Below are 27729 nucleotides of genomic sequence, written 5' to 3'. Positions count from 1 at the left end.
TCATTGCGTTCCGTTTCTGACTCGAAGTAGTGAACTGTCGTCTCACGCTCAGAAAGAAATCGCTGCGCACAGTCAATCCGATTAAAAAATAAAAAAAAGATCAGCACTCATGGAAATTTACTTTATCCTTTGTTTTGTTCAGCTTCAGAAAACGCGTCGCACAGTTTGCTCGAACTATTCCCATAGTTAATTAATCGTCTGGAACATCCCGGGAATGACTGTGTCAGCTATTTTACACACACTCGTCCAATACCAAATTTTGCAGTTGCTCGACATTTTCGTTTGTAATGGCAGTATTGAGATTTTCATTCGCATGTATCGTCTTGGAGAGAAATATGATGATGGTGATGATGATGATGAAATAAGGCAAGTGATGGGATTGAAGGAGCAGTCTTTTCATAAACATTCACCAACTTTGGATGAATTCCTGTTGGCTCTGAACTGTTCCAAAACAAAGAAATGTAGGTCCGTACTGCAGTCTACTTTATCAATTCAACGAAACATAGACAACAGAGTTTCTACACTGAGCTTTTAAATTAAACTACTCCTCAGCCGTTGGACATGAAGTATTGCGAAAATGTTCGAACACATCAAGAACAAAATTGTGTACGTATGTACCTGTCCAGGTCGAGAACTTTCACCTTGCCGTTGTATTAAGGACCTAAATCTGCTGCGTAGCGGAGTTTAGGTTGTTCATAGGGCAACCACTTCTAATGAATAGTGCATAAACGCCGGCCGCTGGTGGCCGAGCGGTTCTGGCGCTACAGTCTGGAACCGCGCGACCACTACGGTCGCAGGTTCGAATCCTGCCTCGGGCATGGATATGTGTGTGTTGTCCTTAGGTTAGTTGGGTTTAAGTAGTTCTAAGTTCTAGGGGACTTATGACCTCAGCAGTTGAGTCCCATAGTGCTCAGAGCCATTTGAACCATTTGAATAGTGCATAAACGTTTGAATTTGGACGCAACGGGGTTCTCAGTAGTATTCCGTTATTGAAATCGTACGAAGTTTCGTTAGGCTGTCTGTTCAGAACGGAAAACAGTAACTTTTATAAAAGTCCTCGTTTGTTGCTGTTTTTATCAACCTTAAAATTTGAGGAAGTATCGTATTAACTGAATAGTACTCTATCCCGTGTTACGTTTTGATGAAGGTGGCAGAGAAATGCTGTTGACATCTGCTTTGGGCCCTTCAAATAGCGTCATATTTTATTAACTTACCTATCTGAGAAGTGTTCTGCAAATAATTTTCTCAGAAACAGTATGATAATTGGAAAAATATTTATAAAGTCCGTTTCTGTGCGGTAAGACGAACATTAGCTTTTACAGATTTTGGCCCTCAATTTTCAGTGTTAGTCCTGGAATAATAAAAGGTACGTACGTATAGACTCGAAGATAGAGGCAATCTCTTATGACTTTTCCGTGGTTCATTAGTGAACTTGGTCCGAGACTACAAAGATACGACTTCAGCATTGTGAGAACAGCGTTGGTCATTCATATCATTCATAAGGTAAAGAATATAGGAAATACAAATGTATTTATTAACAATACTACTAACAAACCAACGATTACATAATTTCATTAACTTCACAACGTAGTCACTGTTACTACCGAAGCGTTCGCCGTACGTAGATACGAGGTGAAGGTTCAAATGGTTCAAATGGCTCTGAGCACTAAGGGACTTAACTTCAGAGGTCATCAGTCCCCTAGAACTTAGAACTGCTTAAACCTAACTATCCTAAGGACATCACACACATCCATGCCCGAGGCAGGATTTGAACCTGCGACCGTAGTGGTCGCGCGGTTCCAGACTGTAGCGCCTACAACCGCTCGGCCACACCGGCCGGCACGAGGTGAAGTATTCCATTCGCTTGCCGTGCAGTCGCTTTGTTATTCAAGTAGTTGACAATATGCAGAAAATCCTCATCGGCCGCAAAGTGTGCCGTAGCAAGGCATTCCTTAACGACTGCAAATACCCGAATGTCCAGTTGTTGATTGTACGTAGGATAAGCAAATGCGTCCCATCGGTATTAAGCGTACAGTAATACCTTGAATTAGAAATTTTAGACTCGACAGATTGCCTTTACGGCGTTTCTTCATAATAATCAGAAAGTAGTACAGTAAACATCCGAACTCAAATCAGGAAGCAGACGTCATCAGATTTTTGGGTGAGTAAGTTGTTTTTGTGACGTTTGAATGTGATGCCGTTGAACAAATATTGCCTTTTTCGTGGTATTAGAGACAATATGCGTAATGTAATGTAGCATAGTGGAAGACAGGCTGTGTGGGCTGCGGCTGGCGGTGTGCGTGCGGGCTATGACGCGCTGCAGGCGGTGTTCCGTGCCAACGAGCGGGCTCGCGTGTTCGCCACTGGCCGCTCGTCGCTGTGATTCAATACTGCCGCTACAGCGTCGTTATACTGTCCTTCCACAGGCGTCTCCATGTCTAAATAAATAATCGTTTTTGAGATTCTTAAAACAACAATTTCTCAACGTCAGTCACGTTTACTTTCCGATGTTTATTTTCAAGACGCGTTTCGGCAACATGTTGCCATCATCCAGTGTCTGTTACCTACACGTCAATTATTAATTACCAACACGTGTGTGATGGCGAAAAGATTTAATGCTCGATGTTCCATTGAGGTTGTGTTCCGAATATTATTGCTCGGGCCCAGAAAGGTTAATGTATTTTAATGTGCACCATTACGCATGTTGTATATTTAATTAATCCCAGTGATCCCATGATATACTTGTTTTCCTTATCCGCGGTCTGGAACCGCGCGACCGCTACGGTCGCAGGTTCGAATCCTGCCTCGGGCATGAATGTGTGTGCTGTCCATAGGTTGGTTAGGATTAATTAGTTCTAAGTTCTAGGGGACTGATGACCTCAGATGTTAAGTCCCATAGTACTCAGAGCCATTTGAACCATCACTTCATACTTTTTCCTACGGTTCTGTACGTGCCACAGTTTCCTCAGCTACTTGAGATAATATACACACTGAGAAAACAGGCATTTTTTGTACAAGCATTTTTATATCACGCCACATGTTGCACAGTGTGGTTACCATCGAATAATTGGGTAAACATTCTCTATACCGCTTGAGCCTCCTACCGCACGAGGTAAGTCAATCATGTAAATTCTGTGTGAACTTTCTCGTATTACTCTTATTCAGCGAAGTACTTCACTTTTTGATAACTCGCCCTTTTCTCCCATTGTGGTGCCAATCTTCGAAATTTCGCTCGAAGGTACCTACAATCTTCCTCTGTAATGGTGCGATTACGTGGCGCTATGCGACGTCACCCTCGGGGACGACGATGCTTCAAACAGCCAGGTGTGGATACATGCGAAAAAAAAAGGCCACATCTTAGACGTTTCTCACCTCAATTCCCATCCAACGCCATCGGACGTGCCACACAATGGGAAGATCGTCACGCCTCTCCTTATCCACGTCTCACCTGTTATGTCGACTCCTCTGCGACCACGTAAGTACCGCGACGCCCAGCGTTGAAATCGCACTGTTTTCTTATGGGTGGCTTAAGAAAACATTTTGGACACTCTGCTGCTTAGAATCGGCACGAAAACGCCTCAGGGGGTGTCATAAATGGCGTGTATGGAACCTGCCCTTCCCTTGGGACGTTCATTTTCACACATTTCGCAGTCGAAAATGACAGCTGTCATTGCGATGTGCAACAGGATGATGTTCTTTACAAGCTTTAACATTGCTGAAACCCCCGGACAATTGAACCCTTCACTAAGGTCATCACAGGGCTGCAACACCAGTGAACTTCATTTCGGCCCTTTCGAGTGCAACGGGACCGCAATTTTTGCTCTGTTATGAGAGTGGGAGAGGGCGACCACAAGGGACCTTTCAATTCCATTCGACGAACTCTGAACGTCGTCCGAAACCGCAAAGGGTGTTTATGCCTTTCCAGCCCTCCTTATTGGCGTCCTCCTGTGGTGTGTGCATGGGAGGATGCAACGTTGAATAAAATGACAAGGGGACCGTCTAAGGCTCCCCAGTTTAGCAGCAATCTCGGCGCCACCCGTACATTTTTGCTGGGCATTTTACAAATTTATCTGTGCAGAGAGACCCATCCGGCGATTCCTACCCGTCGGCGGGGTAGGCAACCCTCTTGAGACCGTTAGGAATTTGCATACAGCGAGCACGCGCTAGTGTCTTAAGGGTTGCTTGTCCTACTAACTGGTAGGCAGTGGTGGATGAGAGTATCTGTGCAGACTTTCGTTGTCTCCAACACAGGTGCACAAGTGATACCGTGTGTGTTCCCGAACTGAGGTCTTAGAGGAACACTTCGCCGTTTTACTCACGCAAATGTCACTGTCACTCCCTTCTCCAGTTCACATGCCACAGGAATGTGTGGAAAAATGGAGGCGTGAAGAAGACTAAACACCTTTCTCAGTTTCGGATCACGTTCACATTTCGTCGAATGGTTTTGAACGGTCCCCAGTAATTACCCCTATATAAAAGAGCAAAATCTGCGGTCACATTACACTCCACAGGGGAGAGGGACGTTCAGTGGGGTTGCAACCCCATAATATCCTTGGACAAGGGTTGAATCGTCTCGGGGGTGTCAGCAGTGCCCAAGGGCGTCAAGAACGTGGCACTGTTGCACAATGTACTGCCAACTGCTGTATTCGACTGTGAAGTATGTGAAGAAGAACGTCCTAGGGAAGTAGCTTTTAATTCACGTGACTTATGACCCCACCTGATGCATTTTCGTGTAGATTCTGAGCAGCAGTGTGTGCGGATTGTTTTCCTCGCCCACCCGTAAGAAACCCTCGTGATTTCAACACTGGGCGTCTCCGAGCCCCAGGGTGATGTCGCAGAGCGGCCCGTTTATGCACCATTACAGAACAAGCTTATAGGCACCAAATTTCGAACTTGTGCGTCGCAATAAGAGTAAATGAATTTTTCGTAAGATCACCCTTTAATTTTGTAAGTGTTGGGTAGTTTCCTAGAAGAGATAGGAACTGCAAAACGGTGGCGTTTAACTGCTCGAAAGAACTGTGTTAAAGAGAAGATGGTCTAGGGAATCTGTAACTTAATTCAGCGGGACTGTTCTGTGTGTTGTTGTGCTAGGCTCTTTCATCGTGAAATTGCTGTTAAAGAAAGTGGTGACTAGAGTCTTGCGTAAAAGTATCATCATAAACATGTGTTTATTGTCTCTGAAATTCATAAGCTACTAAAACACTGTAGGTTGACGTGCAAATGAAAATAGTGATAGTATTTCGATTAACAGCCATAAAATTATCCAGTTTTTGACTCAATGTGTTCGTGCTCTTCTTGATTTGGGATTTACATGACCTTTCCAAATAGTTACTGGTGAGTGCCGCAATGCTTCCTATTAAAAGGCCTTGGCTCCTTCTCCTGCGCAGTTATATTTTTAAATAAGATGATCAATGTTTTTCGACGTAAACAAGAATTTTAGTGTTCATCGGAACACCTCTCTCCAGTGATACATGTTAGTTTGTATTTGAACGTCACTTTACATTTCTGGTTGTTTTGAACAGAACAGCGGGCAACACGTACAGAGTTTCGAAGACTCGAAGAGTGTCGAAACACGTAACCACCAAAGAGTGCCGATTCAGTGTAGCTACTCAGGTTAGGGACTGTAAATACTCCAAGTCTTTCCGAGATAGAACAAGATATTGTACGTGGGTGGCCTTCTGTTTCATACCTTTAGTTGGTGCTGGGTACATATCAGTTTGATTTTATTTGTATTCTCATTATGTTATGTTAAGATTTGCTACAAAGAATTTTTATATTAATTTAAGCAGTAACAGATTCTAATCCAGTGCCATTTGTATGGTAAACATCTTACAGCAGAGATTCAAGAGGTCAGGTCGTGAAGAAATAACAATAAATATATAAATAGATAAAATGTTGAGCACAAGAGTTTATCAGTTAAGCTGGACGTTTGAACCACAATAATAGAGGAAATGTGTAAGCTGCTCATTAAGTTAAAATGGGATTACAGATATTGCCTGCGAGTGGGCATTGATTTTTAAATCAATGGGGAAAGATGAACATTTGTTGCCGGTTCGGGATTCGAACCCAGATCCCCTGCTCAGTAGGCAGTTGATATGACCACTTAGCCATCCGGACACAGTGACGGCAAACCCCAGCACGCCTCACGTGAGACCCAAATTCTCGGCTTATCCACACACTACTAATGTAGTGCCGCTTGCCCATAATCCTCATTACTCGCAGCATTTCACAGGTCCCCGCAAGAATTTGAGTCTGGTGTGCATCCGCACTGAAGAGATCATTGGCCGTCATCGCCTTAATTATATATATGTGGTGTCTGTTCTTTCGAATATGTCCGAAAGAACAGAAATCACATACATATTTGTCAAGGAAATTGTTGGCTGTCCCAGTGATGTCGTAAAATATGAAGTAATGCAGTTGTTGGAGTAAGTTATTTGTGTGATTTGTGTCCAATGAGCTGACATCTTCTCTTCTCACAGACGGGTAAGTACCTGGCTCCATTGGCGCGAATTATTTGCTGGAGCTTTTTCTTTTGTCTGCTGAATATTAATACATGGAACACTGAGTAAAATTAATGTCGTAATCTAGAGAAGATGTGTCTACCTTCGAAAGCTTCTGAATCAGTTCTCGGCGTATATTTCGATTCGCAGTCTTGTTAGCTAGCATAATTATGATTTTCTATGGGTTAAACTATTTATTTCTTTTACAGGAGTTCGCCACCCTTACTAAAGAGCTGAACCAAGCTAGAGAGCATCTCTTGGAACGCGATGAAGAAATAGCTGAGCTAAAAGCCGAGCGCAACAACACGCGGGTAAGTAAACTCTCACGTTTTTCAACACAGTTGGTAAATACGCGCCTGACATTGCGCTAGAGACTAATTATTAAAGCTCTCGTCACAAAAACCACGATGGTGAACCTTATTGATAGAATCGTATCGCAAGGTAGGTTCACCCAATGTCTGTAGTTTCTTAATCAGGTCGTGCATTCTCTGTCCATGCCCTCTTCGACCTCTGTATACTCACTTTTTTTTTTGTATCCAGCACGTTCTTTTCCCAAAATTTAGTTTTTCTTGGAGGCTTATACGATCTCGTAAGTCTAATTCCAAACGTCATAATACAACATTCATTCGATTGCTCCCATATTTTTACTGCGCAGGTTTTTAGGATACCTATCCGTACACCTGTGGAAAATCATATTTTAAATTCACGCATTCATCATTCTTGTAAATTACACGTTTATTAAAGATGGTTTTTCCTAACGTAACGAAGTGGCTCACTAAAGGCAGTCCGTAGGTTTGTCTTTGTCCCTCCATTTTGGTATAAATTTTCCATAGACAATTCTACATCTACATCTACATTTATACTCCGCAAGCCACCCACCTCCCTTTCCTGTTCCAGTCGCGTATGGTTCGCGGGAAGAACGACTGTCTGAAAGCCTCCGTGCGCGCTCTAATCTCTCTAATTTTACATTCGTGATCTCCTCGGGAGGTATAAGTAGGGGGAAGCAATATATTCGATACCTCATCCAGAAACGCACCCTCTCGAAACCTGACGAGCAAGCTACAACGCGATGCAGAGCGCCTCTCTTGCAGAGTCTGCCACTTGAGTTTATTAAACATCTCCGTAACGCTATCACGGTTACCAAATAACCCTGTGACGAAACGCACCGCTCTTCTTTGGATCTTCTCTATCTCCTCCGTCAAACCGATCTGGTACGGATCCCACACTGATGAGCAATACTCAAGTATAGGTCGAACGAGTGTTTTGTAAGCCACCTCCTTTGTTGATGGACTACATTTTCTAAGCACTCTCCCAATGAATCTCAACCTGGTACCCGCCTTACCAACAATTAATTTTATATGGTCATTCCACTTCAAATCGTTCCGCACGCATACTCCCAGATATTTTACAGAAGTAACTGCTACCAGTGTTTGTTCCGCTATCATGTAATCATACAATAAAGGATCCTTCTTTCTATGTATTCGCAATACATTACATTTGTCTATGTTAAGGGACAGTTGCCACTCCCTGCACCAAGTGCCTATCCGATGCAGATCTTCCTGCATTTCGCAACAATTTTCTAATGCTGCAATTTCTCTGTATACTACAGCATCATCCGCGAAAAGCCGCATGGAACTTCCGACACTGTCTACTAGGTCATTTATATATATTGTGAAAAGCAGTGGTCCCATAACACTCCCCTGTGGCACGCCAAAGGTTACTTTAACGTCTGTAGACGTCTCTCCATTGATAACAACATGCTGTGATCTGTTTGCTAAAAACTCTTCAATCCAGCCACACAGCTGGTCTGATATTCCGTAGGCTCTTACTTTGTTTATCAGGCGATAGTGCGGAACTGTATCGAACGCCTTCCGGAAGTCAAGAAAAATAGCATCTATCTGGGAGCCTGTATCTAATATTTCTGGGTCTCATGAACAAGTAAAGCGAGTTGGGTCTCACACGATCGCTGTTTCCGGAATCCATGTTGATTCCTACATAGTAGATTCTGGGTTTCCAAAAACGACATGATACTCGAGCAAAAAACATGTTCTAAAATTCTACAACAGATCGACGTCAGAGATATAGGTCTATACCGAAATGATTCCTTGCACAAAGCAAAGACTTGCGTAGGTTCAACCAGTTTCTCCACTTCTAAAGATGTCGCTGTAATAGAGATATATATCTTCAATTTTCGGAACCCGACGTTGGTTTTAATGACCTATTTTTTTCCAGCCTGAGTGTGGATTAAGGAAATTCTCAACGCTCCTCCTGCAGATGCCTGTCTGATTCCGCATCCCAGCGTTTCACTTAAAATGCAATATACGATTCACAGGTTCATAATGTACACAACTCTCCTCAAACTGTCTCGTCTGCTAAGAAAGCGTCGTCATTGTTGTGAGAGTTTGTGTTTGCCGCGCTACGGCCCGAAGGTGGAGCCTTTTGTTGTTCCAGAAGCCAAAAACTGTAGATTGTGGGTGTACGCGGATGTAAGAAATGGTAGGGAATTTGCGTATTCCGGAGAGGTGATATCTTTGTATTTTTGCCTGGATTTTGATTTGTAGTAAGACATCTTAAAAACGAAGTTAACGTGAGCATCGTGCTGGTTTGCTGAAGGGAATTAAGGAGCAGCATTCACTATCTTAAATTTAGGGTCACATCTCACTCTTTTCCACAGTGCCGAACTCGCTTCACAGGTTTTTGGCAGTTAAGTATTCACTTTCTAAAGCGGCCGGTGTTTTGGTAGGAAACCGTACAAGTATCCTGAACGTCTTATCTCCAAGTGAGATCTTGCAGTTAACAAATTCACTGTAGTGAATACGTGTCGTAATTATCAGGTATTTTCATTTGACAAAAACTAAAATCCACCCACATTTCATACGCTTTAGTTTACTGTGAGTGGTAGCAAACTTGAATTTGGCGAAGAAACTGTCGAGGGAAGCTCTGATGCTGTAAATATGTGTCTAGTCAGGCGACAGTTTAGTTAAAGACTCCTGCTTTCGTTTTCTTCCTAGATTCAGCACTGTGACACATGACTCCTCTCTTAACATTCAGTTTACTGCTATAGACTTTAGCAGTTTGCTAACAGCAGCTTCGAAAACGTGGAAAATCAGAACAGGTACCGATTGTGATCCCAAAACGCCAGATTTTCACGGTCACGTAAGTCATTGATCACGAAACTACCTGACTTCGAGTAGGAAAATTTACCATTCGTTCAGGCGAAGGAGCTACAAGAAATTCGGGCCACTAAAAATATAGCTTATGCTGAACAAAACTTCCATGTTAAACAGATATTTTTCCTATTAATCTTAAAAAAATGGGTATGAGCACTATGGGACTTAACTTCTGAGGTCATCAGTCCCCTAGAACTTAGAACTACTTAAACCTAACTAACCTAAGGACATTACGCACATCCATGCCCGAGGCAGGATTCGAACCTGCGACCGTAGCGGTTGTGCGGTTCCAGACTGTAGCGCCTAGAAACGCTCGGCCTCCCCGGCCGGCTATCTTAAAAGATCCAGTAGCCAGTGACTGTCTTAAAATAGGCTTCGAACAGTGTTTGCAGTAAATGCCGCCTTAGTTTGCAAATGTTCATGGAAAACTTTGAAAGTTCGTTACTGTATCCAAACTCAAGAAAGAGTGTTTCCCTCCCCCCTCCTCCAACACTTACTTCAGACAAATAAAGTCAGAACCCCCTCAAAAGAAAAACATTATTGCACAAACAAATCCATCTTCTCTGCATAAGGAGACAGACGTGGAGAGGCAGGAGAAGATGAGGGGGAAGGTGGGTAGTAGGGGTGGAATGAAAAAAAACCGGATCTAATATTTTTCCAACGTGGATCCGAAACATTTCATTAAAAGAACCATCCACTTTTCCTAGCCTACCACGAGCGTTATTTATCATCCATCAAAACCAACACAAAAGGAAGAAAAAAGAAACTCTCATTAAATAATAGTACAGTGAAACGAAAGTTGCTTAAGGAATCATACCGACAAACTTTGGCTCTCAGTGCGGATTCCGTGTGTATCTCATTTTGAACTTTTTGACGGGCTTGTAATCTAGCACTTTACGGGACAAGAACCATCTTTATATAAAAAAGAGCAGGTCGTTTTAAGAAACTACTGTGGTGATTGATAAATCATTCCATTTTATAGTTTTCTCGATGCACCTGAAAATAAAGAATTTTCGTAACGACCAACTTTTCATGTAGCTTATGAACTAACTTCAACACAGACTTTATCAGACTCTAGTGCGTATTATAAATTTTTTTTCCGGAGTCGAACTATCGGAGGGAGTAGGACTTTTCAATAAGAGATAGCAGCTTCGTTACCTGCTGCAGGTGGCTTCAAGCTCTACAAATCAGCAGAAAGTGGTTTATATCGGTTCTCCATTAATCATTTCGTGATTTGGCTTCGTTTCCAGTCAGATGATGAATGGTCACTTGGTACGGTGGATGTTCAGCATCTAGCTATCTGCGTATGACGACGAACATGATCTTGAAATCTATACAGCTGGGCTTACTGGAGCAACGTATCGTTGAAGCCTCTACTTCAAAGAAGTGAAGGAACAATGGAAGGTCGCGCGTGCAATGGATGACTGTGTTTGTGTCCGTTCTACGGTGTGTGACAGGTGGGTGATGCATCTGCAAGTAGTACGCTTGCGGATAACTTTGTATCTATTCAGATTTCAAGCGGTACGCGTAGCTGACGATTAGAAAGATGAAGCAAGTGTATTCCTCGGGCTCTAAATTCCATACACTATGTAAATTGAGGGCATGGAAAGGGAAGGAACTATAGATGCTACCTGCATCGGGACTGTACGCGGAATCAGCGGCGACGAGTGAAAATGTGTGCCAGAGCGGGATTCGAACCCGGGATGTCCTGCTTACTAGGCAGTTGCGTTAACACTGTGCTACCCATTCACAGCGTTTATCCCAATTGCGTGGATTATCACGCAACGCTTCTCGGCCTCGGCCGAGCCACATTCCCACCCAACGCCACAGCTGTGGATTCCGCGTGATGTCTGATCTTTCGGACATCTTCCACCGAAGCATTGCAGTTGATAAATATGGTTTCTGAAAAACTACCTGTCAAGTTCTCTATGGGCCAAAGGACTTCTTACAAATTTACCAAGAAAGGTTAGGCCTACTACCAAGTTTTTGGTGTTAGCCATTGTGGCTATATGCGTAAAGGATGATGCGATCATTGCTGACACCACTTGTAAGGTGTGTAGACTGGGGGTGTGAGCGAGTGGTTCCCTGGCGGTGGTGGAGAGTAGGTGCTGAAGATGTAGGCAGCCAGTAGTGACCGATAATTTATTGACTTCCGTGTCCGATAGGCGTAGATATAGCGTCTGTAGGAGGCGGGAGGCGGCGGTCGATCGCTACAGCTAGGCCGTGGCGGCAAGCTAGAATGCGCCGAGGTCAGTGCTTCCGGCAGAATGACACAGCGGCGACGTCGGGAGGAGGCGACCCTGCGATCGGACGGAGCCAGTACTCAATCCAGTCGAGTCGTGGACCGGTGATTGGAGGGCTGTGTCTGCTGCTGATGACTCACGGTACATCCGGCCGAAGTTGTTTTGGGCTGATTCTTCTGTCTTGTAACAGCAGAGTGGTTTGCGTGTGTTAAAAGTTACAACTGCGGTAACCCCCAAATACCTAAGACTAAGACAGTGCTCCAATCGCCCACGTTTCCAAACTGTGTGAAACGATCTATTGGCCTCCGTGATCAGTAAGTCTATGTGAACACACGTATACCTTCGTAGCATTTGGCCCTAACAATGATTTTTGCTATGTACTTACAGATCATAAAGCTCTGTTGTCGGTAGTATTTCCGCCATTTCAGAGTCATTGCACTGAACTGCTGAAATCAGGTCGATGATATAAATGAATCTTACGTTGTTATGAGGTTTTGGCTGGTCGTTTGTGTAGATGTTAAACGGGGCGGGATACTACTGTGGAAGTGATGCCTCCAACTACTGTTCGTAGCATCGAACTTGGTTCTGCAGGAGAGAATGAAACTACTTTTGCGCCGGCAGCTGTGGCCGAGCGGTTATAGGCTCTTAAGTCTGGAATCGCGCTGCTGCTACGGTTGCAGGTTCGAATCCTGCCTCGAGCATGGATGTGTGTGATGTCCTTAGGTTAGTTAGGTTAGTTAGGTTGTGACAGCCAGAGCGAGAGCACCAGCAGCAGCGAGTACTGTTTGTATAAAGCGTTTATTTTGCATTTTGTTTACGACCTTCCACTAAGGAAGGGATTCTATTTGTGTTTATCTGCTCTGCATAGTAACTACCAGTTCTTGATAAAACTTTACGTAGTTTTCGTGTTAGATTTCTTAGTGTTTTCTTGATCGTTTAGAACAGAAAGCGCCCTAAAACCGTCTTTTGTTTGTTTCGCGGCCGTTAGCCACTAGTCACTTGAATCAGCAGTTGTCTTGTGACAGCCAGAGCGAGAGCACCAGCAGCAGCGAGTACTGTTTGTATAAAGCGTTTTTGTACTTATTTGCTGCGCTTAGCTTTTAAATAGTTTTTCTGGGAAAACCTAGCGTAGTTTTCGCGTCTCGTATTTCAGTGAGTGTTTCTTGATTATCAGAGTAGCTCATCAGAAGATTATCTTGGGAATTTGTCACCGTATAGAGTAGGGTAAACATAGTCATGTGTAGGGACTGTGGTTGTTGTGAGCGGACGCAAGGAGAATTGGCCACTCTTCGGGGGCAGGTGGAGGCTTTGTCTGTTAGGCTCATCGAGCTCGAGGCGCAGGCGTCGGCTCGTAGTGGCGTTGGGGCTACTGTGGTGAGACCTATGCCTACTTCGGTGGCCTTGGAATCACATGGAACCCCTGATGTCGCTGCGTCTTCCGGCAGTGAGCATCTTACCGGTCAGCCATCACTCCAGGGTGAATGGCGGACAGTGGTGGGCTCGCGCGTGCCTGGCCGAAAGGCGAAGGTGGGATCTGGCCGCGTGGCAGCTGCCTTACCCCTTTCCAACAGGTACGGGGTGCTTCCTAGTGGTGATGACATCGTTTCCGAGCCACCAAAGGATGCCTCGCCTGTTGGGCCAGTGGCCGATTCTCCGGCAAGGTCCCGACAGTCACAGAGGGCGGGCCTATTAGTTATAGGGAGCTCCAACGTTAGGCGGGTTATGGAGCCCCTCAGGAAAATAGCGGGTAGGTCGGGGAAGAATGCCAGTGTGCACTCGGTGTGCTTGCCGGGGGGTCTCGTCCGTAATGTGGAGGAGGCCCTTCCGGCAGCTATAGAACGCACTGGGTGTGACCGGCTGCAGATAGTAGCACATGTCGGAACGAATGACGCCTGCCGCTTGGGTTCTGAGGCCATCCTTGGTTCCTTCCGGCGGCTGGCTGATTTGGTGAAGACAACCAGCATCGCACGCGGAGTGCAAGCTGAGCTTAATATCTGCAGCATAGTGCCCAGAGTCGATCGCGGTCCTCTGGTTTGGAGCCGTGTGGAGGGTCTAAACCAGAGGCTCAGACGACTCTGCGACTATAATGGTTGCAAATTCATCGACCTCCGTTATTGGGTGGAGAACTGTAGGGCCCCCCTAGACAGGTCAGGCGTGCACTACACACCGGAAGCAGCTACTAGGGTAGCAGAGTACGTGTGGCGTGCACACGGGGGTTTTTTAGGTTAGAGGGACCCCCCCTTGGGCGAAACGATAAAATACCTGACGGCTTACCAGAGAGGACATTATCATCGTTGATAAAGAACGTCCGTCCTCAGAGACCAAAAACAGGAAAAGTTAACGTAATATTGGTAAACTGCAGGAGTATCCAGGGCAAGGTTCCTGAATTAGTATCTCTTATTGAAGGAAATAGTGCGCATATAGTATTAGGAACGGAAAGTTGGTTAAAACCGGAAGTGAACAGTAACGAAATCCTAGACACAGAATGGAATATATACCGCAAGGATAGGATAAACGCCAATGGTGGAGGAGTATTTATAGCAGTAAAGAATTCAATAATATCCAGTGAAGTTATTAGCGAATGCGAATGTGAAATAATCTGGGTTAAGTTAAGTATCAAAGGTGGGTCAGATATGATAGTCGGATGCTTCTATAGACCACCTGCATCAGCAACCGTAGTAGTTGAGCGCCTCAGAGAGAACCTGCAGAACGTCGTGAAGAAGTTTCGTGATCATACTATTGTAATAGGGGGAGACTTCAATCTACCAGGTATAGAATGGGATAGTCACACAATCAGAACTGGAGCCAGGGACAGAGACTCTTGTGACATTATCCTGACTGCCTTGTCCGAGAATTACTTCGAGCAGATAGTTAGAGAACCAACTCGTGAAGCTAACGTTTTAGACCTCATAGCAACAAATAGACCGGAACTTTTCGACTCCGTGAATGTAGAAGAGGGTATCAGTGATCATAAGTCAGTGGTTGCATCAATGACTACAAGTGTAATAAGAAATGCCAAGAAAGGAAGGAAAATATATTTGCTTAACAAGAGTGATAGGGCACAAATCGCAGAATATCTGAGTGACCACCATCAAACGTTCATTTCTGAGGAAGAGGATGTGGAACAAAAATGGAAAAAATTCAGAAACATCGTCCAGTACGCCTTAGATAAGTTCGTACCGACTAAGGTCCAAAGCGAGGGGAAAAGATCCACCGTGGTATAACAATCATGTACGAAAGGTACTACGGAAACAAAGAAAGCTTCATCATAGGTTTAAGAGTAGTCGAATCATAGCTGATAAGGAAAAGCTGAACGAAGCGAAAAAGAGCGTAAAGAGAGCAATGAGAGAAGCATTCAACGAATTCGAACATAAAACATTGGCAAACAATCTAAACAAGAACCCTAAAAAGTTTTGGTCATATGTAAAATCGGTAAGCGGATCTAAATCCCCTATTCAGTCACTCGTTGACCACGATGGCACCGAAACAGAGGACGACCGAAGAAAGGCAGAAATACTGAATTCAGTGTTCCGAAACTGTTTCACTGCGGAAAATCGTAACACGGTCCCTGACTTCAGCCGTCGCACGGACGCCAAAATGGAAAATATTGAAATAAACGATATCGGAATTGAAAAACAACTGCTATCACTTAGTAGCGGAAAAGCATCCGGACCAGACGAGATACCCTTAAGATTCTACAGTGATTATGCTAAAGAACTTGCCCCCTTTCTATCAGCAATTTATCGTAGATCGCTGGAAGAACGTAAAGTACCTAGCGACTGGAAGAAAGCGCAGGTCGTTCCCATTTTCAAGAAGGGTCATAAATCAGATGCGAATAATTATAGGCCTATTTCGCTTACGTCAATCTGTTGTAGAATAATGGAACATGTTTTGTGTTCTCGTATTATGACGTTCTTAGATAATACAAATCTCCTTCATCATAACCAACATGGATTCCGCAAACAGAGATCATGTGAAACTCAGCTCGCCCTTTTTGCCCAAGAAATTCACAGTGCCGTAGACACTGGCGAGCAGATTGATGCCGTATTCCTGGACTTCAGGAAGGCATTTGATACGGTTCCGCACTTACGTTTAGTGAAAAAAATACGAGCTTACGGAATATCGGACCAGGTTTGTGATTGGATTCAGGATTTCCTAGAAGAAAGAACACAACATGTCATTCTTAACGGTTCAAAATCTGCAGATGTAGAGGTAATTTCGGGAGTACCGCAGGGAAGCGTGATAGGACCTTTATTGTTTACAATATACATAAATGACTTAGTTGACAACATCGGTAGCTCCGTGAGGCTATTTGCAGATGACACGGTTGTCTACAAGAAAGTAGCAACATCAGAAGACTCGTACGTACTCCAGGAGGACCTGCAGAGGATTAATGCATGGTGCGACAGCTGGCAGCTTTCCCTAAACGTAGATAAATGTAATATAATGCGCATACATAGGGGCAGAAATCCATTCCAGTACGATTATGCCATAGGTGGTAAATCATTGGAAGCGGTAACGACCGTAAAATACTTAGGAGTTACTATCCGGAGCGATCTGAAGTGGAATGATCACATAAAACAAATAGTGGGAAAAGCAGGCGCCAGGTTGAGATTCATAGGAAGAATTCTAAGAAAATGTGACTCATCGACGAAAGAAGTAGCTTACAAAACGCTTGTTCGTCCGATTCTTGAGTATTGCTCATCAGTATGGGACCCTTACCAGGTTGGATTAATAGAAGAGATAGACATGATCCAGCGAAAAGCAGCGCGATTCGTCATGGGGACATTTAGTCAGCGCGAGAGCGTTACGGAGACGCTGAACAAGCTCCAGTGGCGGACACTTCAAGAAAGGCGTTACGCAATACGGAGAGGTTTATTATCGAAATTACGAGAGAGCACATTCCGGGAAGAGATGGGCAACATATTACTACCGCCCACATATATCTCGCGTAATGATCACAACGAAAAGATCCGAGAAATTAGAGCAAATACGGAGACTTACAAGCAGTCGTTCTTCCCACGCACAATTCGTGAATGGAACATGGAAGGGGGGATCAGATAGTGGTACAATAAGTACCCTCCGCCACACACCGTAAGGTGGCTCGCGGAGTATAGATGTAGACGTAGATGTAGTTCTAAGTCTAGGGGACTGATTACCTCAGATGTTAAGTCCCATAGTGTTTAGAGCCATTTTATAATCTTTTACGGTGTTGTACAGCTTCAGCCTCACCATTTTGTGGTGCACTTTGTCATAAGCTGCTGTAAGATCCCACTTCTCGAAACCACCGTCTATGCGCTGGGTGAGATAGAGCAGCTGTTTGTGCCATTTCTTCCAAATCTAAAGTCTACTTGTTATATCATAGGATGTAACGAAGTAACGATACCGGCCTGTAGCTCGTTCATGAAGCATTGCCTGCTAACTGAAGGGGAGTCATTAAACACTTTATCCACGCCTGGGTCGTTTGTCTTCTCGGCATACAATTATTAATTTCAGAGTGATAAGAACTACTAGGTCGCTTGTTTTTGTGTTCATTTACTTATTTTTACTTCTTTAACGCGACCCCACTTATTCTGTTGTGCAAAAACCGTCAAACAGTAGCGTCTTGGAACAAGTTAGCGTACCCAGAGGCTTTTTGAAGCCTTCACGCTTTCTCATTGCTTTTGGATTCGTCTTTCGTAAATCCTGCTGTCAGTAGTACGTCTTCCTGCACCATCTCTTTGCAAAGGGATTCAATGTCGAACAGAATAATATACTCAGGTAAGAGAACTGGTTTATCTGGATTGACAGTCTGTAAATCTAGCTTGCTGCCTCCATAAAGAAACCGTAATAAGCCATACAAGTACCAGTATGTAGCACAGTATGCTCCCAGTACGCAGTGAACCTTACCCATTCAGATTCTTGAAAGTCGTCTACGGAAGGGAGTAGACATAGTGTACATTGATGCAAATACAGTGTGTCCCGGGAGGAATAGTAAGTATTCAGGTATATGACAGGAACGATCATTCGAAGCAAAAAAGTGTAGTAAACTTGAGCTCTAAAATGCATACAGTAAGAGCTAGGAGTACTGCTTCATCTTCGCTACTGTGAAACATTTCTTCTGTTGAACATGTGCTCATAGCTCCTGAGAAAACATTTAGAGCACATATTTACTAACTTTCTTGCTTCGAATGATCGTTTATGTCGTATCCCTTAATACTGACCGTTCATCCTGGGACACCCTGTGTATGAAATACAGTGAGGCTTTGTCTTTTGCGTGATACTAGGATATCGTCGCTGATGATTTGCGTGTATCGTTGAGTAACTCCTTCGCCATCAAGAATTAAGTAGGATTGTAATTCGACTGCGAACAGTGGTTGGAGTGTGGAGGTTGTTTGGCCTCAAGTATCAACAGCATCTAGTTAATCTCCGCGCACTGCAGGGCAGCTTGCGCATTTCCATAAAAGCATTAATATCCCCAGATATTGCTGTGACTTTTAAAGGCTCCAACCAGCTTGGTTGTAAGAATTATCCGTAATTTGGTGGTTTGCGCACTGTAAAGGTCTTCACGTAATCAAAAGTATCAATTTTAAAGGCAACTGTAGCAGGACTGACAAATTGAGCAATGCCATGTTGTTACTATCACGACAAGCGTTCCTTGTGATCTCGGCCTCCGCTGACGGCTGTTCAGATGAGTTTCTTGAACAAAGACTTCGCACACTTTTCCTTACAACTGTTATGCAACAGTCCCTATTTTCAAGAGAGACTTCTTCGATGTTTATGAACAAAACCGTTAATATGTGGTTTAGAGGGCCGGAATTTGGTATTTTATTATTCGACAGCTATGTGCACCTATTACTCTTACGGATCACTCAGACTTTTTCGACAGTTCATGCTATAGCTGGACACGAGGAGATTCCTTACACCCTGCCTTCATACCCCGCTACCCCCCCCCCCCCCCCAGTTAAACGAATGTGTTGAAAGCAAAAGACTCGCAGCCCGACGTCTCTACAGCAGGTTGCAAATGCCCACTGTATTTCAGAATGCACAAATTATTGCAGAAATATTGTTGGACTCTTTTAGTGTCGGCTAGATGAAATTAATTACTGGATCGATGACGACGACGATAATTATGATGATGACGACGACGACGATTATGATTATGATGATGATCGTGACAGTGACGATGTAATGGTATGAAATGATTTCATTTATAGCTGATCAGAAATGGGGAACAACCGATGTAATGAATATGTCTTGACTAACGAAAAGTTGTGCCAGACCGGGACTCAAACCCGAATTTTCTGCCTCACACTAGCAGTACCCTTAATCATTATACCATTTAAGCAAGCCTCAAACTTTTATTGTTACTGATGTTTCCTCCCAATGCTTCCCGAACATTACTACCAGAGGTTGTCCCCCTGCCTTCGGGATATGTATAAGTTACATTAAATTCTCCGCCCGTTGCAGGTTCAGCGTATCCATTTCAGTCTATGTACAACAATAATAATTAATGAGACGAAGAAATGTGCTGAACTGTTTGTAAGTTCACATGTGGGTACACTGAAACAACGATCGCATGTGCACAGATGGGTACCAGCCTACAACTGAGATTTCTATTCTTTCTTCACAACTTTACTCCTACAAGGCGTAGTTCAGAAAGCCGTTTTTGAAATGTATTACTCAAGAAAATTCTTGAGAGGACTATTTTCCGAAAAGTATACCTTCATGAGACTATCAAAATAAATAAATTGTGACGTGTTTATTTTACTGGTACACATACATGCTGCCGTGGTGGGAACAGATATCGACGCAAGGAACAGCCCGGTCAAGTGGTTAATGAAATAAATAAAATTTAGAGCACCGGTATATGAAGCTGATCGCCGAACGATTCTACTGCCGTCAACGTGCATTTCGTGTAAGGACTACGAAGACAAGAGGAATTAGGGCTCGTACGGAGGCATACAGTCAGTCGTTTTTCCATTACTCAGTCTGCGAGTGGAACAGGAAAGGAAATTACTAGTTTTGGTACAAGGTACCCTCCGCCACACATCAGACAGTGGCTTGCGGAGTTTGTATGTAGCTGTAGATCTAGAAAGACTCGCTGTATTATAACAAAAAAGGTGCGCTGATGAAATGAACTTGCAAAATGAGGAAGTCTTTGGATGAAACCAGATCACATTGGATACCAAGAATTAGAGCAAGGTATCAGATATACAAAGAACCGTAAGACAGTAGGAAGTGTTGGTTTTAACAGCGAAATGATAAAATACGCTTCAGTATAACTTAAAACAAAGTTTATTAAATTTCTGAATCTGTGATGGATAAGGAAGGAATTACCAAAATAATGGAGGATATCGCTTATATAACCAATATTCAAGAAGGGCAACTCATAAAATTTCGAAAATTATACAGAGATATCGTTCCTGAACTCGACGTGTAAGTCGCATGCTAGAATAATAACTGAGAGACTGAAATGCATAACGGATTTCATTCTGTCAGGAGGCCAAAATTGAATCGGAAAAGAAAAATAAAAGTTGTACCGACAATGCATTTATGCAACAAGAAGTAAAAGAGGTCTAAGGAATACAATAAAGGAATACACATCCTTTTCATAGATTATGTAAAGGCCTTCGATAAAATAAACAGACAATTGTTACGGGTGATATTAAGAAGACGCATACCATTACACCTTGTATAGATAGTTTAGAAAATAAAAAAATAATACAATCGCCACCACTCTTTAATATATACGAGGGTTGGAACCTTAATAGTGGCAACTATTTAGTTGCAGCTCGTACAAAATAGATACGTGTTTCAATGTTTTACTGACCTTCAAAGTAGTTACCAGCATTGTGTATAACCCGTTGCCAGCGATGTGGAAGTCGTAGGATACTCCTAACAGTGCCAGTTCTGTTGACAGTTCGAGCGGTGCGGTCTATTGCACGACGGATTTGTAGTAGATCTGAAGCCAATGCCGTGAAGTGTTTCCTTTAGTTTAGAAATCGAGTTTAACTTACTGGGGCTTAAGTCAGGGGAGTGCAGTAGGTGGTACAGCACTTAGCAGCCCCATCAGTCAAACAGATCAGTAACAGCTTGCACTGTACGTGCTTGAGCATTGTCCTGCAAAATGATCATCAGGTCCTGCAGAAAGTGTCATTACTTCTGTCTGTAAGCTGGTCGTAGGTTGTGTTCCAAAAATTAACGGCTTAGAGACAGAAGTGATGACACTTTCTGCAGGACCTGACCATCGTTTTGCAGGACAATGCTCAAGCACTTACAGTGCAAGCTGTTACTGATTTGTTTGACATATGGAGGTGCTAAGTGCCATACCACCTATTGCACTCCCCTGACTTAAGCCCCCGTAAGTTCAACTCGATTTCTAAAGTGAAGGAAACACTTAGCGGCATTCGCCTCAGAGCTGCTATAAATTCGTCAGGCAATAGACCGCGCCGCTTGAACTGTCAACACAATTGGCACTGCTAAGAGTATCCTACGACTTCCACATTGCTGGCAGTGGGTTATACACAATGCTGATGACTACTTTGAAGATCAGTAAAACTTTGAAACACGTATCTATTTTGTACGAGATGTAAATAAATAATTGCCATTATTAAAGTTCCAACCCTCGTACATTGATGAAATTGTACGGCAATGGAAAATAATAATAATAATAATAATAATAATAATAATAATAATAATAATAATAATAATAATAATGAACCCCGTGGAGGCCCGGGAAAGGAATAGGCCTCCGGTATGTTCTGCCAGTCGTAAAAGGCGACGAAAAGAACAAACCACTAATAGGGCTAACTCCCCTTTTAGTGTGATTAGTTGGTTCAGGACAGAATTAATGAAGCCTTGGACAAGAGCTGTCATGGTCGGGGACGACGCTATGCTCGTCCACAATGGTAACGACACTGCTAGCCTCATGGAAAATGATTTAAATCCAAATAGAGGTGTTTTGCAGGATATGCTTCCTGCAACCACTCTAGAAGCAAAACAAAGACAGAGGATGAGATAGTCAGATGAAGTTAATCGACACCTCATGTTCTGTTGTTACCAAGCAACAAACTTAGGAACCAACACAACTGGATACAGATCACAAGTATACACAACATTTATTACCAGGTACCCAGAATTAAAATTTTTAACAGAACAACGACTAGCTGACCAGATCCGTGTAATAATAAAAAATAACAGGATACCCCAGTCAGAATTAGAAAACATCAAACAACAAGTACAACAAATACTGGAACAAAATAATGTGCAATCAGAAGAAGAAGAAAATACAGTAATGGACTCAAACATCCCAGAGAAAACAAACAAAGAACAACACGCATCAATTAAACAGTCAGAGGAAAACGAAATCTTAAGACATCCACCAGAACAGGCACAAATAGAACACGAAGTGACACACATGTTAGATATAGAAGAAGAATTTCAGCTGACATATATAGAATACAAAGACACAAATACAGACATTAGACCATTCTTGCATAGACCCCCAAATAACCCACAAGTCGAAACAACAATAACAACTATTAACACAATCATACACAACAAAATAAATGAAAACACAACTATGGAAGAGTTACAACTACTGGTTTATATAGGAGCACTCACTACACTAAATATACACACTAGGCAGAGATCAGAACCAACCAACACACAGAAGAAACCCACAAAACCAGCATGGCAACACAGGCTACAGATCAGAATAGAAAAACTGAGAAAAGACATCGGACAGCTAACACAATTTTTAAGAAACGAAATATCAGACAAAAAACGAAAAAGGTTAGGTAAAATCTCACAAGAAGAAGCGATAGAGCAATTAGATGAAAAGAAGCAGAAATTACAAGCAATGGCCAAACGACTTAGGAGATGCAAAAAAAGTGAAAATAGAAGGAAACAAAACCAAACATTCAACACAAACCAAAAGAAATTTTACCAGACAATAGATAACACACATGTTAAAATAGACAACCCACCAAACATAACAGACATGGAACACTTCTGGAGCAACATATGGTCAAACCCGGTACAACATAACAGGCATGCACGGTGGATACAAGCAGAAACAGACACATACAAGCAGAAACAGACACATACAAGATGATACCACAAATGCCTGAAGTGATAATTTTGCAACATGAAGTCAGCCGAACAATTAATCCTACGCACAATTGGAAAGCCCCTGGAAAAGATAAAATAGCAAATTTATTGCTAAAGAAGTTCACCTCAACACATTCACATCTAACTAAATTATTTAACAGTTACATTGCAGACCCATACGCATTCCCTGATACACTCACACATGGAATAACTAATCTGAAACCTAAAGATCAAGCAGACACAGCAAACCCAGCAAAATATCGCCCTATAACATGCCTACCAACAATATACAAAATATTAACTTCAGTCATTACACATAAATTAATGACTCATACAACACAGAACAAAATTATAAATGAAGAACAAAAAGACTGTTGCAAAGGAGCACGAGGATGTAAAGAGCAACTGATAATAGATGCAGACGTGACATATCAAGCTAAAACCAAACAAAGGTCGCTACACTACGCATACATTGGTTACCAAAAAGCTTTTGATAGTGTACCCCACTCATGGTTACTACAAATATTGGAAATATACAAAGTAGATCCTAAATTGATACAGTTCCTAAACATAGTAATGAAAAATTGGAAAACCACACTCAATATCCAAACAAATTCAAATAATATCACATCACAGCCAATACAGATTAAGCATGGTATATACCAAGGAGACTCACGAAGTCCTTTCTGGTTCTGCCTTGCTCTGAACCCACTATCCAACATGCTAAATAATACAAATTATGGATATAATATTACTAGAACATACCAACACAAAATCACACATTTGCTATACATGGATGATCTAAAACTACTGGCAGCAAAAAATCAACAACTCAACCAATTACTAAAGATAACAGAAGTATTCAGCAATGATATAAATATGGCTTTTGGAACAGACAAATGTAAGAAAAATAGCATAGTCAAGGGAAAACACACTAAACAACAAGATTACATATTGGATAACCACAGCGACTGCATAGAAGCGATGGAAAAAACAGATACCTATAAATATCTAGGATACAGACAAAAAAATAGGAATAGATAATACAAATATTAAAGAAGAACTAAGAGAAAAATATAGACAAAGACTAACAAAAATACTGAAAACAGAATTGAGAGCAAGAAACAAGACAAAAGCTATAAATACTTATGCTATACCAATATTGACCTACTCATTTGGAGTAGTGAAATGGAATAACACAGACCTAGAAACACTCAATACACTTACATGATCACAATGCCACAAATATAGAATACATCACATACATTCAGCAACAGAAAGACTCACATTAAGCAGAAAGGAAGGAGGAAGGGGATTTATCGGCATAAAAAAATCTACATTATGGACAGGTAGACAATTTAAGAAAATTCTTTCTAGAACGAGAAAAACTAGCAAAATACACAAAGCAATCACTCATATAAACACATCGGCTACACCACTCCAATTTCATAACCACTTCTACAACCCTTTAGATCACATAACATCAACAGATAGGAAGAAAGTAAATTGGAAAAAGAAAACACTACATGGCAAGCACCCGTATCATCTAACACAGCCACACATCGATCAAGACGCATCCAACACATGGCTAAGAAAAGGCAATATATACAGTGAGACGGAAGGATTCATGATTGCAATACAGGATCAAACAATAAACACCAGATATTACAGCAAGCATATTATTAAAGATCCCAATACCACAACAGATAAATGCAGACTTCGCAAACAACAAATAGAAACAGTAGATCACATCACAAGCGGATGTACAATACTAGCAAATACAGAATACCCCAGAAGACATGACAATGTAGCAAAAATATTACATCAACAACTTGCCATACAACATAAACTAATAAAACAACACGTTCCCACATACAAGTATGCACCACAAGATGTACTGGAGAATGATGAATACAAATTATACTGGAATAGAACCATTATAACAGATGAAACAACACCACATAACAAACCTGACATCATACTCACCAATAAAAAGTAGAAATTAACACAACTAATCGAAATATCCATACCCAATACAACAAATATACAGAAGAAAACAGGAGAAAAAATTGAAAAATACATCCGACTGGCTGAGGAAGTCAAGGACATGTGGCATCAAGATAAAGTTGACATTATACCAATTATACTATCAACTACAGGAGTCATACCACGCAATATCCGCCAGTACATCAACGCAATACAGCTACATCCAAACGTACAGGGTTATTACAAATGATTGAAGCGATTTCACAGCTCTACAATAGCTTTATTATTTTAGACATTTTCACAATGCTTTGCACACACATACAAAAACTCAAAAAGTTTTTTTAGGCATTCACAAATGTTCGATATGTGCCCCTATAGTGATTCGGCAGACATCAAGCCGATAATCAGGTTCCTCCCACACTCGGCGCAGCATGTCCCCATCAATGAGTTCGAAAGCATCGTTGATGCGAGCTCGCAGTTCTGGTACGTTTCTTGGTAGAGGAGGTTTAAACACTGAATCTTTCACATAACCCCACAGAAAGAAATCGCATGGGGTTAAGTCGGCAGAGCGTGGAGGCCATGACATGAATTGCTGATCATGATCTCCACCACGACCAATCCATCGGTTTTCCAATCTCCTGTTTAAGAAATGCCGAACATCATGATGGAAGTGCGGTGGAGCACCATCCTGTTGAAAGATGAAGTCGGCGCAGTCGGTCTCCAGTTGTGGCATGAACCAATTTTCCAGCATGTCCAGATACACGTGTCCTGTAACGTTTTTTTCGCAGAAGAAAAAGGGGCCGTAAACTTTAAACCGTGAGATTGCACAAAACACGTTAACTTTTGGTGCATTGCGAATTTGCTGCACGAATGCGTGAGGATTCTCTACCGCCCAGATTCGCACATTGTGTCTGTTCACTTCACCATTAAGAAAAAATTTTGCTTCATCACTGAAAACAAGTTTCGCACTGAAGGCATCCTCGTCCATGAGCTGTCCCAACCGCGTCGAAAATTCAAAGCGTTTGACTTTGTCATCGGGTGTCGGGGCTTGTAGCAATTGTAAACGGTAAGGCTTCTGCTTTAGCCTATTCCATAAGATTTTCCAAACCGTCGGCTGTGGTACGTTTAGCTCCCTGCTTGCTTTATTCGTCGACTTCCGCGGGCTACGCGTGAAACTTGCCCGCACGCGTGAAACTTGCCCGCACGCGTTCAACCGTTTCTTCGCTCACTGCAGGCCGACCCGTTGATTTCCCCTTACAGAGGCATCCAGAAGCTTTAAACTGCGCATACCATCGCCGAATGGAGTTAGCAGTTTGTGGATCTTTGTTGAACTTCGTCCTGAAGTGTCGTTGCACTGTTATGACTGACTGATGTGAGTGCATTTCAAGCTCGACATACGCTTTCTCGGCTCCTGTCTCCATTTTGTCTCACTGCGCTCTCGAGCGCTCTGGCAGCAGAAACCTGAAGTGCGGCTTCAGCCGAACAAAACTTTATATGAGTTTTTTTACGTATCTGTAGTGCGTCGTGACCATATGTCAATGAATGGAGCTACAGTGAATTTATGAAATCGCTTAAATCATTTGTAATAGCCGTGTATATATACAACTACAGAAATCTGTAATTATTGATACATGTTCAATTACCCGAAAGATCCTAAATGCAATGTAACATATACCATACAGTTAAAAGGAAGTGACGCTTGATCAAGGTCCGCGTCACTTTCCATTTTTAACCAGACGTAACGTCTGAGAAAAGAAAATAACAATAATAATAATAATAATAATAATAATTGTTGTTATTATTATTATTATTATTATTATTATTTTTATTATATGACGATACTGTTTGCTGACGGTCAGTTTTAATCTCGAAGAATGAAGATTGACAAGGGGCTGCCTATGAACTACACAAAATATGTCGGATATATTAGATGTCAGTATCAATAAAAAAACAAAAGTTATGACAGTATGGAGAAAAATAGTATTAGAAAACGAGATCATAAAACAAGTATATCGATTTAAATTTTTAAAGATCATACTAAGATACGAAGGAGACGTAAATCAAAACGACAAAATTGAGAAATTTTATTGGCTGAACGGAACAGTTTGAAGATGTTTCCAAAATAAAGTAAGAATAGAAACTTACCTTATATTTTATAAAAGTTTTGTCGGTAGCAACATTGCTGTATGAGACTGTATGAAAAGATAAAATGAGATTACATACCAACAAAATTAAATTCCTCAGGAGCACAGCAAGATACATAGAGTATAAAATAAATATCGATATTAGGAAGGGATTAAAAATATTTGATGTAAGTGAAAAGGTTGAAAAATAAGCAAAAATGGAATTCTATCTTTGCGAATGAAAGAGTCAACATTACCACTACATTTTGGCAGTCTATTTCGCAAGGTAAAAGATGCATTGGAAGACCAGCAAAAAGATGAAAGAACCAAATGTAGCTGCAAAGGACCGAACAGCACAAGCTCGTTGTCATCTACAGGTGAGACAAGAGGGAGCCAATGTATGAGCTACGTCTCTAGAAAAGCGCCCGAGACCGTGCGGATAAGAGGGAGGGAGGGTGGGGGGGGGGGGGGTGTTTGCAACTTCACAGAGGAAATTGATATCTAGAACCCTCTCTGCTGGTGCAAGGAAACACGAAACCCGCTCTACATGACAGGAAAACGGATGGGAGCTCGGAGCTAGGACAGGTAGACAAGGCACCGACAAGCTGTCAGA

At 42.3% G+C, this 27729-nt stretch overlaps 1 protein-coding gene across 1 annotated transcript in view; it reads left to right on the top strand.

Moving 5' to 3' along the window:
• LOC126470529 (liprin-alpha-1) overlaps positions 1-27729 on the top strand; it is a 1209312-nt gene that overhangs the window by 798854 nt on the left and 382729 nt on the right. Inside the window, exon 4 of the mRNA XM_050098447.1 lies at positions 6710-6811. The gene's annotated coding sequence lies outside the window, so the exon portion shown is untranslated. The remainder of the gene's footprint in view (positions 1-6709; positions 6812-27729) is intronic.

The sequence above is a fragment of the Schistocerca serialis genome, chromosome 3 (assembly GCF_023864345.2).
Source record: "Schistocerca serialis cubense isolate TAMUIC-IGC-003099 chromosome 3, iqSchSeri2.2, whole genome shotgun sequence".
Taxonomy (NCBI): domain Eukaryota; kingdom Metazoa; phylum Arthropoda; class Insecta; order Orthoptera; family Acrididae; genus Schistocerca; species Schistocerca serialis.
Note: the sequence above shows the minus strand (reverse complement) of the source record. Positions and strands in the feature narration are given on the sequence as shown.